The sequence below is a fragment of the Trachinotus anak genome, unplaced genomic scaffold (genome assembly GCF_046630095.1).
Source record: "Trachinotus anak isolate AG129_WGS33_773 ecotype Australia unplaced genomic scaffold, CSIRO_AGI_Tana_v1 ptg000016l, whole genome shotgun sequence".
NCBI lineage: Eukaryota > Metazoa > Chordata > Actinopteri > Carangiformes > Carangidae > Trachinotus > Trachinotus anak.
In genome coordinates, this window is record NW_027273867.1 from 20,143,804 (window position 1) to 20,159,553 (window position 15,750).

Here is a 15,750-nt window from a genome sequence, read left to right on the forward strand (position 1 = left end):
CTATTAACAAGTACTGTCTGTGCATTCAAAGCCTGATACAATTTATTCCTCTGTGCCACAAAGCTCCATTTTTATTAAAAAAATATTAAAAAACAAAACATTAAAAACACACCATTGCACTCAGTGATATGTTCCTTCATTACAATGAAGACGTTTGCAGTAAATTTTGAGTCAATAATCCCAAATAAACTGTCCTGCTGCTGTAAATACTCACCACTACAGCACCAAATATATATTAATCCGCTGCTAGAAATAGTCCTCAACAAATGTTTTATTTACTCCTGTTTGAGTAACGTTTGCTAAAATCAACACATTTTTATCAAATGAAAGTATTTATTGTTTATATTGTTTATAAAGATTTATGTCTTCACTAGGAAGCAGAGGGCTTGGTACTGAGAGACACATTGTTGTTTTGGTCTTTTTATGGAGTTTTGATGACAGTGAGTAAAATATTGCCAGCATTATCATGTATTGTTTATTTAATGTTACATAGTCTGTATGTTATTAACTTAATATTGTCATTTTGAGTCTCCGTTTAGTAATTCTACTTAATGATAATTGAGGGTCTAAAGACTGAGTTGTCATGTGTTGTACAGATTGTGAAGCCCTCTAAGGAATGTGGATTTTTTTTAGGCTATATAAATACTAATTATACACATTCCTGTAAAGGTGGGTCCTATTAGGTTAACTGGCAGTTGGCAGCATTTCTCCACTGTAAGCAGTCTGATAATCAGCACATGTGAAACTACAGATGCAAACAAAAAAACAAAAACAAAAAACAAACAAAATTGTAAAATTATATTGTGTCAAAGAAAAAGCCTTAAAAATTCATGACAAGAAAAGACACTGCATGTTTGCAGTTTTCATGTAGAGTTTGTTTTCTAACCTCTAATGTGAATTTGTTTTCTTTTCTTTTCTTCTTCACCTTGTCTATTTAATTGTTTTATTATTGTTTTTATTTTGTATTTACACTTCCTTTTGTATTAGTTAGACCTTTTCCTCCACAAAGGGAGCACATAATGTTCGTCACTGAAGTCAGGCTTGTATCAGCTGATCGGTATCAGCTGCGTCATTCATGCTTCACCATCACTGGCCTCTTCCTTCTTCAGCCGTTTGGCTTCCAGCTGATTTGTAACATCCAATCATATTCAGTCTTTAAAAGCTACATCAGGGCATCTTGTACGAAACTGTGCTGTAAATGTCCATTTAGTTTTTTAACTTTTTTACCCATGTGTTTTAAATGCACACAGCACCTTGCTACATTCATCTCGTGGAGCCAGCGTTGTTGTTTGGAATAACCAGTGGACAAGCCCATGTTATGTTTATTTTGCTGGTCACTTTGGAACAATAGTATATCGGCAGAATTTCCTATTCTCCTACTGACTCATATGGATGTGTGCCGAGCCGAGTCACAAATGGCCACGTCCTGTTATAATAACAAGTCTGGTGAACCGCTCTCTCACATGTCTCTGCCGTCCTCCCCTGCCCTCGCCTGTTTTCAGCCTGCAGGGGTGTTTACTGTACATCGCTGTCACACTGAGGCTGGATTTGTCGGTCATTTAGGATACAACATTCCCATTATGACATGACCTGATTTTGTTCAGAGCTATGAATATGATTTAAGCTGGTTGACCGCAGGCCCTTTTTTGTGCAAACTATAATCCATGAGGTGTTTTCGCGATAAAAGAACAATGGTAAAGCCTTTATTTTAGTTTTTATTTTCTCCTCTCACTTCTGCTTTCAGAGTGGTTTATATCAGCCTCCCTTCTCTTCTTTCTCCTGTTTTTTGTGCCAGTTGAAGGCAGCTCTATTTCATCCTGACAGCTCTGTCGAGGTATGGTACAGTAATACCACCACGCCCTGCAGTAAACTCAGCCCCTCACAACAAAAGACCTCCGTTTAGGGATTATACTGTACAGGATGTAGTCGACTCCAAACAACAGGGTTAGCCTTTCACTCTCCTTGTTTGTTTGCCATACTACGTCTCTAGTGAATGAACACAGGGGCAACTTGAGCTCTTTTATTACCCGGCTACACCTCAATTCCTGAATGTTTAAGTGGATTCTGAGGGGGAAGGGACGACGTTCAGAGAACACAAAGTGCAGTCTGGATACGAGGCTGAAGTTAGCGTCCAAGTCGTCGGCTTCACAAATTTAAAAGTGTGTTTTAAACAGGACAGTTTTACACTCTTTGTTAATGTACTGTAGTTCAGATTGGACAACTCTAAGTACAGTGGTTTATGATCCAGATCTGGTCCAATGTGGTCTGGATGGGGGAGAATGAAAAGCAGTGAAATCGCCCTTTTGATTGTTTTAAACAGTGTCTGGAATCTACTTGTTAGTCATGTCCAGGTTTGACAAGTGTAAATGTGGGATTTTAAGATAAACCTGGTCTATTGTTGTCTGGATGGAGAATACACAGACATACAAGATTTTTTTTTACTTTTATGAATGAAATATTGGTTTCACAAATTTTGAAGTGGGGTTTAAAGAGCTTTAAGGCTTTAACTGGGATGTCGAACACACTTTCACAGCAGTAAATGGATGAAAAAATGGAGAATCAGTCATTTACTACTGTCATTTAAGTTTCCCTTAACTTTCCCCTTAACTGCTGAACCAGAAGCTAGCTTTAGCACCGTGTTTGGATGGTGTCAGAGATGTGAGATAATTATTGGGAGCAAGTCTGCATTGTTGTGGATGTTTAACATTTCTGTGGCTGTTTCAGTGTCAGGGGATTGATGTGCAGCAGAGGCAGTTTGCCAGATGAGTTTCTCTGGTGCTCAGCTTGACTTGTTCGTTGCTTTGTAATCTCACAAGCCCTCCGACAGATGACACTTATTGAAATACATGGGAAAACTTCTGCTGCTGTCAATATAGTGTCAGTTTGAAGGCCCACAAAGCCAACATGCACATTCACACAGTCAGTGATCGTCCTGTGTCTTGGTCTGAACCGTCAGATGGCAGTTTGTGTTTCTATGTAAGAAGCTTCTCATTTTCTCCTCCGTGGGTCACTAAAGGAAGACGGATTTTTGAGGTTAACTGGATCTGTGGGAGACATGTTTTGCGCAGTTACAAGAATTTTTGTTAAATGTTGTAATCAGACTGCACCGGGAGCTTAATTTGATCAACACAGGTGTGTGTGAGGTAACGTTACTGAGAAGACATGGAGGAAAAAAAATTCCAGTAGGATGCATAAGAACACACCCCCACTCCTTGAAGCTTTTTTTTTTCAGTTTTGTTAGTCAGGCTGAAAATGTTGTTTTTTGAACTATTGACCTATTTCAACCTTTTGGAGGTTTATAGTTTTTACAATGAGCACGACAATCTGCAACTTTATTGTCCGTGGTGAGTTGCAAAAATATAGTCGGTCTTTAGCTTTAAGCTACTTTCAGACAGAACGTGGCGACAACAACACCGAGCTCTGAACCCTGTTATTTCCAATGGCTTACGCTGTGCCACAATGGCTTGTGTTGACCGCTGCACACTGCGACGAACACCTACACAGCCAATAGAAACGAGGCATCCAGACAGCCACGGAAAGTTAAAGGGAAAGCGGACTTGAAACCAGTTGCTGTGGAAACGGAGCTCCTTCATCAGCCTAAATTCCCCAAGCTGCTCTCTGTACCTGAGGACACCCACCTCTTCAGAGGGGCTAGTGCTAACGCTAGTTTCTTAGCACTGGAAAGATACATCTGTGTTGCTGGGAACAAAAGTTATTAAAAACACCTCTGGAGCTTCCTTCTTCGTAGTGACGTGTCCCGCTAGAAGTTTGGAAAACTCCGCCTATGTTTGCTCGAGTTCCCCGAACAGTGCACTGCGCATCGTTTTAGTCTTTATCTGCTGTGGTTTAGTGTCTGTTGAGCCCTTTTCAAACATGGAAAACAAAACATCACTTGGTTTGTCAAGCTGTTAAAGAGCTTTAACGTTCCTTCACACATTCAGAGAAGCCCAGACTGTCACAAATAAAAACGCACAATATTTACCATCTAACATGCGAGACTAGACAGTACAGGAAGTTACCTGTAACAACAACTTATCTTACAGTCCCGTTCAGCTGCCTGGTCATTCCTCGTCCTCAGTACAAACAGCTCCATGATCTCAGCTTTGGACCAATTTCCAGGCAATTTTTAAAAATATTTTCATATGCTGTAATCCCAAAAGCCAAAACAATTTCTCTCTGAAGTCAGATCTGCCGCTTCAGAGCGATGTCTGGGTGGATTTCTAAGCATTAATTTCTTGGCTGCATTGGTTAGTAGGCGCAATATGTGTGAAAATGTCCTACATCAACGGTGTAATGTTGTAACTGCATTAATTCAGACTTGTTTCATGTTGAAAGTGATAATGAAATGTTACTAGGTCCGACCTGGTAACTTTTCCCTGATTACTTTTACAGAATAGTCACCAGGTGCTTCTCCAGACATGTTAAACTGCAGTCACTTCAACAGAAAGGGTTGCATGTCTGAGAGGGGATTAGAGGAGGATATTACTGCTCTAGTTTCTCTTCTGGATTGTCCCTTGCTTCCAAAATCACACACATAAATAAAGTACTGCTCGGCACAAAGTCCCATAGATTTATAGAGAACGTTTTGAGTGAGACGCTGTGTTGCACAGTTTGTTTGCTTCCAGTGTTGTTCCAGGCCTTCAATCGACCTCATCAGTCCAACAAACGCAGTAAAATAACAAGACTGCAATTTGGTTAAGCCTGTGCTCGTGCATCTTAATGCGTCTAACTTATTCAAACAGGTTCTTTTGAACTGAAATTCTGGTAAATGTTTGATCTTTGCTTCCAAGCACAGGGCTCACAGGAAAGATTTAATCCAGTAACCAGATTTATTGAACATCCGTGGCTGTGACGATGCCAAAAAACTGACCTGCTACACGGAAGCTTAACTTCTTAGTCACCTTGTTTCCCTTGAATTCAGGTTTCCTGTCACAACTTCTTTCATTTTGACATTGTAGTGTGGATCAGAAAGTAAAAAAAAACCAAAAACCAGCAGGATGTGCAGTCACGTTTACAGGACTGCGTTTCTGCTGCATGTTGATCAGATTAAGTTGCCCTTTTTACATGGCCACTTTTAGTTCTGAGGGTTGAACATCAGACACCATAAAGATAAAACCACCTCAGTTCCTCGTCTGCGCAGCCTGTCTCACCATCAAATCCCGGAACGAGCTACTCAAGGAGCAGAGAAGTGGGTCATGGCAGCTGTTCTCTAACCAGGCGAGCCCGTCTCGGCAAAGCCCAGCCAGACTGCAGTCCCACCGGCACGACAACCTCAAGCCTTTTCCACCGCTGCTACTTTTAGGTTAGAGCTCTGAGGATATGATGTCTTTGAAACCTATTCTCTACCTTGTCACAGAAATGGGGGGAAAAAAATCAATGAAATATTGGTCGGAGGTTTAACAGGAGAGAGCAGACCGAGTCCGTCTCCCCTGCTGTTTTCACATCCGTCTCTGTAGAGCACAAGAACAGATGCAGCTTTGTTTGACTGAGCTGTCAGGACGTCTCTTCATCAGACTGACTATTTCTTCTTCACTTATTGATTGTTTACTTCTGTCTAGTTTACACTTCTCCCAATCTATTAGCAATACATGCCATACACAATTATCACGTTTTTTCCTTATATTGACATATTTCTTATCGTTTTTTTTTTTTTTAAGTGCAAATTTTACAGTGTCAGACCAAGCTTGAAATTAACTTCTGTTCCAGCAAACAAAGACACCCAAACGTTCAGCACATACAGTGTCCTGGCAGTGATTCTTCTTCCTTTGTGTGGGCAGGAGCTGATTGACAGCAAACAGAGTGAAACATAATGAAGAGCAGTGATTCGACAATGCAACTGAGGCACAATGAAACGAGACGATAAAGGAGAAACCAAATGAAGGCTTTGTGTTTATTATGATGAATTCACTAGGAGACACTGGCTTTGGAAATTGTTTTTGCTGGTTGGCAGCAACTATTATTTTCAGCGTCAGTTGATATGCTGATAATCTGGAGTATGAAATCACAAATTCCTAGAAGCAGAGCTGACGTCTTCAAGTGGCTTGTTTGGTCTGACCAACTGTCCAAAAGGAATAATCAATTTATTGTCACATAAAACAAAGAAAAACCAAAAATCATCAACAATTCAGAAGCTGGAACCAGAAAACATATTTGCCTTCACTGAATACTTTTACTTTTGATACCTAAAGAATATTTTTTACCAATCATAAACTTAAAGAGGACTTAAAAACTCATAAACACCAGGTTTCCCTGACTTGTTGCAGCGATGACAAAGGGATGGAGATGATCAGGATTGTGTTGGGGAATTTGTTCTGGACACATGGCCTGTAGACAAATGTGTGAACTCATAGGGATTGTACAAGTGTTATGCACTGGGAAATCCCTTCAGCCTCAGGCCAAGGGCTGAGGTCACTGACCCTGCTCAGTCTTTGTCCCAGACAACGTGAAGAGCACCCACAGGAAAACTGAGCTCAACAAACACGTTTTCATTGTCAACAAACTGTCTGACGGGTGATGGCTTTGTGCTGTATCTTCTTAAGACAACATACAGGTGATTTAGAGCCCGACGGTCAAATCAGTTCATCCAATCAGGATAAATTGTTTGATGATGCAACATAGTGTTACATCAACGTCCTTCTAGATTACAAAGATAAATCCTTTGTCCATTTTGCATTTAACTGCACTTCAAGGTTACATGTGTACAAAAACATCCACTGTCTATTTCCCTCTTACCTGTGGCGCCTCTCTGACCTGTGAGTGTTATTTAGGCAACATCCAGAGCTTGTTTCAGTGTAAACTGCAGACAGATTGTTTCTAACCTGGTGCACTTTAATTATCCAGACCCTCACCTGACCTCGGCCTTTAGATCAGATGAAGTCAAGAGACGAAACTCTGTTTTGTTCAACTCTAAATGTCCCAAATAAACAAAACAGACACGTATTTTCATTCATACTTAATATAATCAATATTCTATAATAACAATATATCAAATGACAAAGTGAATATTAAAAGAGAAAATGCTTTTAGGATGATGACTGACTGATATGTTCAGTGAACATAATGCTATATCAGCTAACATTAGCTGGGGTTTCTTGCCCAAGTCCAATATATGACAGAGCTGCTAACATTAGCTCGATAGCTTCTGAGTCTTACTTCCACATGGTTGGAAAATACTACGAAGTGAGTGTGTAGGTTGTGAAAAGTACCCAACCCTCTTACCCAACAAAGTATTTTAGTCAGTTTGTGAAATTCTCCTTGGCCTGGGAAGTAACAGTAAATTAACGGTTATTAATGGTAATGGTAATGGTTAATGTTAGAGCAATACAAATATTCCTGACACATAACTCTTGTGTTTTTGGTTTTGCATTGGCTAAAATAGAGAAACAACTCTTCTCTCTCTTCAGGGTTTAGTTAATAGCCAGTTCTTAACCACAGTACAATAATCATTCATCTGAGGTTTAACTAACATGTTCACAGTGTCAGGAATGTGCTTCGTTTACTGGTTGGTTTTACTGCATAACAAAACCAAAGAATAAGCCAGTTGGTTTTGTTTTCACCCTCTTTTGTCACACGAGAGAAGCCCATAGAAATCCCGCTGTAAGATGAATTAACAAGCTTGTTTCCCATGTACTCCTCTGCCCTCCCAGTGGCCCATTAGCAGGAACAAGCAGCACTTAAAGAGGGAAACCAAGAATCCTTATGTTCATCCAGAATGAGTTCATGCTGGAAACCAGTTCGCAGCCTTTGAGGTACTATGGTAATCCATGGCATGGCTTTGTGCCTGGTGGTGGGAGTGTGTGGTATCATTGTTTTTGTAGGAGGAAGAAATTATGCTGCTGTGCCTCGCTGGTTAATGGAAGTTTCTGAATTTTTGATTTGTGGGTATACTATCCAAAAGATTTAGATGCATACTTACTGAACTAGTACGTCTTTTCAGTTCATCCTCGAAATGATATGATTGTATAAATCAAATTTTGCTCCGCTTTATCCAACCAGAGGTTTCACAGGATGAAAATCCTGAGGCACTTCTATGTCTATTGAATACAGCTGCATTCAGCTCTACGGCAGGAGTGAACACTTTGTACTTGATACTATCTCTCTTTCTACTACCCACTGGGCAATGTTTACATACTGCTACACACTTCTTGAATATGAACGTGTGATTTATGCATTTATGGATTAGACTTTCCTCTTAATAGTCATTGTGGCCATTTGTAAAAAGAAATCCCTGTTGCAGAAATACTCCAGCTAAAAAGCACGGCAAAGTATACAGCTGAACTTTAATAGGACTAAGATGCTAAAATGCTAATCAGCTCTTTGAGGCTCTACCTCAGCACAGCAGTGCTTTGAACTTATGTCAGCGTGCTAACATGCTCACAATAACAATGCTAACATGCTGATGTTTAGCAGGTATGATGTTTGCCATGTTCACCATCTTAGTTTAGTAGCATGCCAACATTTGGGGATTAGCACCAACACAAAGTGCAGCTGAGGCTGATGGGAGTGTCACCAAAGTTACTGCAATTCATCCTGAAGGGAACACGAATGGTTGTACCAAATTTTATGGCAATATATCCAATGTTTCATTCAGAAGTATGAATGTCAACCTCGTAGTGAGTTCAACAAAGTCATGACAATGTCATGTGGTATCTATAAAAATACAACGTTTTTCCACTCCATCTATAAGATGTTGAGATAAGATTTTGACGCGCTGGTGGGGCTGGATGCAAAGGCAGAGGATCATCAAAGACAGTAGGATTCATCTTCTGGGGATCATGAACATCTGTACTTGGTTTTATGGAAATCCATCCAACAGTTGTTGAGATATTTCAGCCTGGACCAAAGTGGCGGATCAGATCCTGAGCCCTGCTGCTAGCATGGCTAAAAGTCTGGTGTCTCACTGTGTTTTTGGGTGGTTCTGTGACGGGCTGACCAACAGACTGAGTCCACAAGAAAGAGAGTGTTTACTCAACCTTTTTCTGAAGACACACACACTCATTCTGAGACTCAACAGAGCAGACAGTCACTCAGTCATTAACATGTCTGTGTTAAAGAATCACTTCCAGAAATCCGCTTCCTTAACACTGTCTTGTTTCTGGTCAGTTGCTAACACCTGTTAATGTAAGTACGCGCCCACACTAACGCACAAAACCCCCACATACCAAGGCCCCGTGAGTCTGCATCTCCACCGGAAAATAAAACATCCCCATTGTGCTGAACCATAGGATTCCTACTTTATATCAAGAACCAGACTTTTGGTGCGGTGCCAGACGGGCTCATTAGGTCCCTCTTGACTGAACAAAAAGGAGAACAGAGGTTGTAAATCCACTACATGCAATGTCAGCATTGATGTTGTGGGAAATAAAAAGCTGGTTAGCCCCAGTTCTGACCATCATAAGCCAGCCATCTAAATACAAACCAAACAGTCTGTCCTATTCCCAGTGAAGGTTTTTATTAAAACACTGTATTGTTGTATAAAATAACAGTGAGCCATATTGTCAGTCTAAAAATGCAGGTAAACCAAGTGGAATGTATGTTTAATGTTTTTCAAAGGCCTTCTTAACATTAAAACTGTTCCAACAAGTGGAACTGAGCATCTCTTAGGTGGAAAAATAATCCTGTTGAGGGTTTTGTAGATATGTGGAGCACAGTCCAGTCCAACTGAGCTAAAGTTGATGGTGTTGTCCCTGCAGATGGAGGCTGAAGCTGAGATCTCGGAGTCGGTGAACTGCTGAGAGAGAAGCAACAGAAGTGTTGACTGAAATGTCTGATGGTAAAAACACCTGCTGAACTCAGCTGAACTGAGCTAAAGACCAGCTGTGTGTCAAACAAGAAATTCATACATTTTCACTGGTTATTGTCATGTTTAGTGATCTATAATGTAGTTGGCTTATAATCTAAAAAGAAAACAGTGTTATTTAATATATTTAGACTATGTGAAGCCTTTCGTCTGGTATGTAATAACACTCACTGACTAGTTCTTGTGGTTTTGGCTTACGACAACAACAATTACAACAATTTTCCTGCTCAATAGTCCAAAACACTACTGAACACGCTACAAAATAACGTTTCTCCAGATGCTTCCTGGTTAAATAAAAGGTTAAAAACAACTGGAGAAAACTGATAAATGCCTGATTTTGTCTATATATATATAAACATATATATACACATGCATATATTTATTAGTTTTTCAACATGAAAATATGTAATTGTTGTTGTGGGAAAGGTTATATTTAACTATTTTACCTTATGTCTTTGGCAGCTCTCTAATGACCACAATTGATGGACTATTGCCACAATGTTTAATGTCTGCCCATACAGCAGATGTTTTTCAGTGTCAAATATCATAACTTTATTGATACTGGTTTAAAAAATACAGTATCAGCTGTGAGTTAGCCTCAGCAACAAAAGCCTTAAAGTCACTCTCAAAGTCATTGCTATTCCAGGTTTTATTGTAGCGGAGGTAAAGACATCTTCATTGCACCTTTCTGTTGGATGTCTGCTTTAATAAGTGGGATTACCCCTCACACTGCCCAAAAGTGGGGCATGTGAGATGAAGAAAGGTCAGTAAAGGTCATGGATTAACGTACCTGAGCTGCTGAAGCTGCGCCTACCCTTACAGCATTTACAGTAGAGAGCTGACAAGCCTGAACCTGGTGTGGTCCTTTCAGGTAAACCCAGTGCAAGACGTGGGAGCTGAAAGGTGATCCCCCTGCGTGCTGTGATCCCTTCAGCCTGGATGGAGGAGAGAGGAGTGTCTGGTTTCCAGTGTTTCACGCAGGACAGAACGTACTGAGGCCTCTCTGCTCTGAGGGTCTGTGGGAAAACAGGGAACAAAACGTAAGGGCCTCACCCCCAGCGGAGAGCGTAACCTGAGAGGTGACCACTTAAAGCACAGGAGAGATCAGGTAGTCCCCCATCTTGTTAAAAGAAGCCCTTGGGGACAGTGGTGGGGACACACAATGAACGGGTGAGACATATGCCACTGTGAAGCTCAATGAGATGTTGATTCATGAGGCCAAAAGAGAGAAAAGGACGTGGTTCAGGTGGTGAGCAACATACCTGCCTCCTTTTATGATTCAACACACAGACGGACATCAGTTATGAAACATGCGGAGCACAACATCAAAATCATGGATGGATTATTGCAGAATGTCTGTGAAGATTAGAGATGTGCAGAATGATACACAAAATGACCACAGAGACACACAAAACACGGAGTGATTACTGAACAGGCCTACAAGGCACAGGCCAAACAGATGCCAAATGACCACAAAAAACACAACATGGCTACAAAGAAGGAAAAAATGACAGAAAAAGACACAAAATGGCCACAAAGAGATGCAAAGTGACTACAACCAGACACAAAAGAACCAAAATGAAGTGCAGAATATTGGTGAATATTAGGGATGTGCACAATAATACACAAAGTGACCACAAAGAGACATAAAAATATACCCAGACAAGATTCAAAATGATGTGCAGAATGATACACAAGATGACCATGAAGACAAAAGTGACCACAAAGAGACACAAAAAGATCATCAGATGGAAAACAACCACAAGGAAACACAAGGCGACCAAAACGAAATGCAAAACGACCACAAAGAGAAAACTAATATATTGTACACGACAGAGGGTTTGGGGGCCCTTGTAGTTTGTTTCCAGGGGCCCATTGCCTCATTATCCATCCATGATCATGATACACACACACACACACACACAAAACAGATTCTTGTTTAACGCCTCGGGCTTCATTGTCCGTGAATGAAACACATCAAACATGTTTACGTGCTGCTCTGCAGCCGCCTGCAGCTTCACATGACTGAGTCTGAGGCGTCTGAGAGGCAGCTCAGGTACAGAGCGCATAGTTTAAGTTTAAGCATGCAACAAACCCGCTCGCTGTGAAAATCACGCCCTGCTGCAGAGTGATGAACCCTGCAGGCCCCCCCGACCCCTAACCTTTACACTCAACACATATCTCACACTCGTCTCGTCTTCCGGACAGTCCCCGGGGGGATTCATCTCAGAGCTGCTGAGGGACTGCGGAGCTGACGGCGCTGCATGAGGAGAGTGTTTTCTTAAGGGAATATGTCCTGTCGAAAAAAGAAAAAAAAAAAACAACAACATATGTGCTCTTCTTGTGCATCAGGGGAGCTCAGTCAATACCTGTGAACATGCATCTGTCTGAAAGCTGGATACTAGACAACTAGCCCCTGATCTCCCATCACTCAGTTGTAAAATCTGGCACAGCCCTGTTGATGATGAATGGAGTTTACTTTACTCAAGAGGCTTTTGTTTTTCCAAGTCTTGCACCCGAATGAGGTTTAAATCTCTGTTTCTCTTCTGCCTATTGTTAAGTCCTGCAGGGTGATATGATTTGAATTACTACATTTAAATCCCATGTAACTGTACACAGCACGTTTACCTTCCCCACATCAGCAGTGTTGCAATGCTTTAAGCTGGGGTTATACTTGCTTTTACAGGAATGAGTGTGGTGAAACACACTTCTTTGCTTTCTTTCCAAGAGCTAAATGAGACTCTGATGTCTGTGCTAAGTATGGATCTTAAATCAGAAGTCGATTATCCCCCTCAGCTCTCTCCAAAGTTACAAAATCCACCTGCCGTGCAAACCTAAAGCTTATTTTTCAACGTGTACACAAGTAAAGTTGTGGAGGCTTTTATGTGCTGTAGCTAAAATACCTTCTCGAGAGTTGCCTTTTGTTTTTTAAATGCATTTTTGAGCATTTTATGCCTTTATTAGACAGCTAAAGTAGAGAAACAATATGAAATGAGGGGTGAGAGGAAGAAAATGACATGCAACTATGCAGCCAAATTTGAACCATAGTCAGTGGTTGATGGCATAACCCCTAGGCCAGCACAGTGCCCCCAACACTGATGTTTAAGAAGTGCTCTCTAAAGGACAGTTAGACGTTTTGTATCATGCAGAGGGGGAAACTAAACCAAGAACAGAATTGAATTTGAGCAGGATGAGTTTACCAATCATGTTTGAGTTAGGAAATTTGGCCTCTGAATTGCCACCCAAACCTCAAATTCTGCTTTTCTGGTTTGAAACACAATCTAAGATCTGAAATTTGTCAGTGGGACTGAGAATAAGCAGAAAAAGATGTCATCTTCATCTGTCAGAGCCAGAAAAATGACAACAAGCATGGCTGTGATTGACACAGCTGTACTACAAATCTGTACTGCATATTTCTTATTTCTCATTTCTTCATTCGTAGCATGAACTAAAAGAGAAAGCAACATCATCAAACCTCTTTTATGATACTACAAGTTTTACAGCCTGGATTATAGAGCTGTGACAAATGTTTTATGGTATTGTTGCTTTTGATTTACTTTGTGCAGGCAATAAAATGAAATGACAGGCATATCCTGGTATAAAAATAGGAGGAATAATTGCTGCACAAGTTTCACTTCATCAGGCCGTTTCAGTCTCAGCTTTCTGATATGGTTCTTTGGGCGTTGATGCTTTCCTGCAATAACTGTGCAGATATCCGTTACCTCATCTTCCAGCCTTTGGTTCACTGCTCATAGACTGCCACTTACTCCAGGAGACATAACACATGTGCAGTTTATCATTTGACAGGAGGCTAGCCAGTGCTTCACTAGGAGATTTACCGGGTCTAGGTTTGAGTCATCAGGGATTTGACATGGGCCAGGATGTTCATGGAAACAGGCTAAGAAAAAGCAGCGAGCCCTGTGGGGTAAGTGATGGAAATATTCAGTGTTGGAGGAAGGTCAGGAGATGTCAGAAAGAGAAAAATGATTATTGAGAGGCTCATGTTGTCTCTATCTATGTTTCCATCTCTGCTGTGATCCATCCAACAAAAAGCACATGAAATACACGAACCAATGCACCTGCACCAGCTTTTCACAAATCCATCATCGTCCATGGTCGTTCCTTAGTTTGTATTAGTTTAGTAAGATGGAAACTAACGACCTAGTTTCCATCTTACTAAACTGGGTTGGACCATTACAGCATCTGTAGCACCATTCAACCAAAGCAATCAACTGTGTAAAGCTGCAACTAATGATTATTTATATTATTGATTAATCTGGCAATTATTTTCTTGATTTATATAAAATGTCAGAAAGTAATAAAAATATATATACATCACAATTTCTCAGAGTCCAAGACATTTTAAAATTTTTGTTTGTCTGTTTGTTTGTTCTGACTTTTTTCCTAAAAAAACAAATTATTTAAAAATTATAGACTATTAATTGATTACCAAAGTAACTGCTTATTATTTTATATTATTATTATATAATATTAATATTAATAATATTATTATTTATATTATAATTTTATTTTATTTTTAAAATTTCATTTATGATGTTTTTATTGTTCCTATTTCTCGTATTTGTGGTCTTTCGTGGTTTGTGAAGCAAGCTGTATTGCATTTCTGTGTGTGAAATGTCCTATATCAGATAATGCTAACCTGATCTAATGTTAGCCTAGCTTGTCCATTTAGCCGAATGTTTCTGTGTGAGATATATGTGTTATTTTCCTGTCATGAGTACATTTCGGTGGTGGGAAGAGTGTTGTTTCACATCATCTTTGGTTTCTTTGGGTGTAGAGACAGAGACGCTGTTGACCATCAGGACCACCCACGGGCTTGTGTCATCGTGGCGGCTGCTCTCGGGGGATTATCTCAGCTCCCTGTTGTGTTTGGATGTGTGGGTGAGACAGAGACAGACAGGGGGAGAGGTGTGAGTCGACTGAGACAGAAAATGACGTCTCAGTGCGCGTGGAGGTTTATGTCATCAGTGTTGTAGGTTTAACCCTCCTGAAGAAAGCAGCTCCATGCAAGAAAAAGTCTGTTTGTTTGGATGGAAGTTGCATCTCATCTCGATATGCAGTATCTTTGGATATCTCACACCGTGGTAGTTAGGTTATGGTCATATCAACTGATATGGGTTTTTGAAGACTGATACCAATTTTCGTTCTTTTTTTATATCTTCATCAGTGGCTAATATTTTGTAATATTCAAGCATTAAAAAGCAAACAGGACCATTGTGGGTGTTATAGCCACAGCTGAATGAAATTTCACACATTCATGCTCCCCAGAGGATGAATCCTGATGACTTTGGTGATACTCTGACTTTTCAGTGCCGCCATGAGGTTCATATTTGTGGCTTTGAGTCCAATATCTCAACAACTATTGGATGGATTGTCATAATATTTGGCACCAATATCCATGGTGGCCAAGGGATTTCATTTATGATTATATCATAAATACCTGCACAGTCCTATCAGCTTAAAGCGTTATTGGTGAAGTGTTAATTAGCAAACATTAGCATGCTGACATGCTAAACGCAGATGATGAACATGGCAAACATTATACTAAATGTAAGAATTTTGGCATTGACTTTTGAATGGAAAATGTTTGCCATTTTAAGGAACACTGTTAGCTTATAGTATTATTAGTATTATAATTTGCTGTATTTTGTGTATTTCATGTTTTATTGAATTAAAACATACAAATCTGCAATTAAATACAAATTACTGAAAAATGTATACATATAAAATGCAATACACGAAATGTAAGGGAACACATGAGAAGAGGACCTCCCTGCTGGTCCAGTATCTGAATGAAGTTTAAAGCTACATATGACAAGATGTATTGATAATCTTAAGCTCCAGTGGGAGACCAGAAGCAGGACAGGAAGCAGCAGTGGGTGCTGGAGGCTGCCGTCTCTGTCTGACCTCAGCGACTGTCTGTGGTTCCA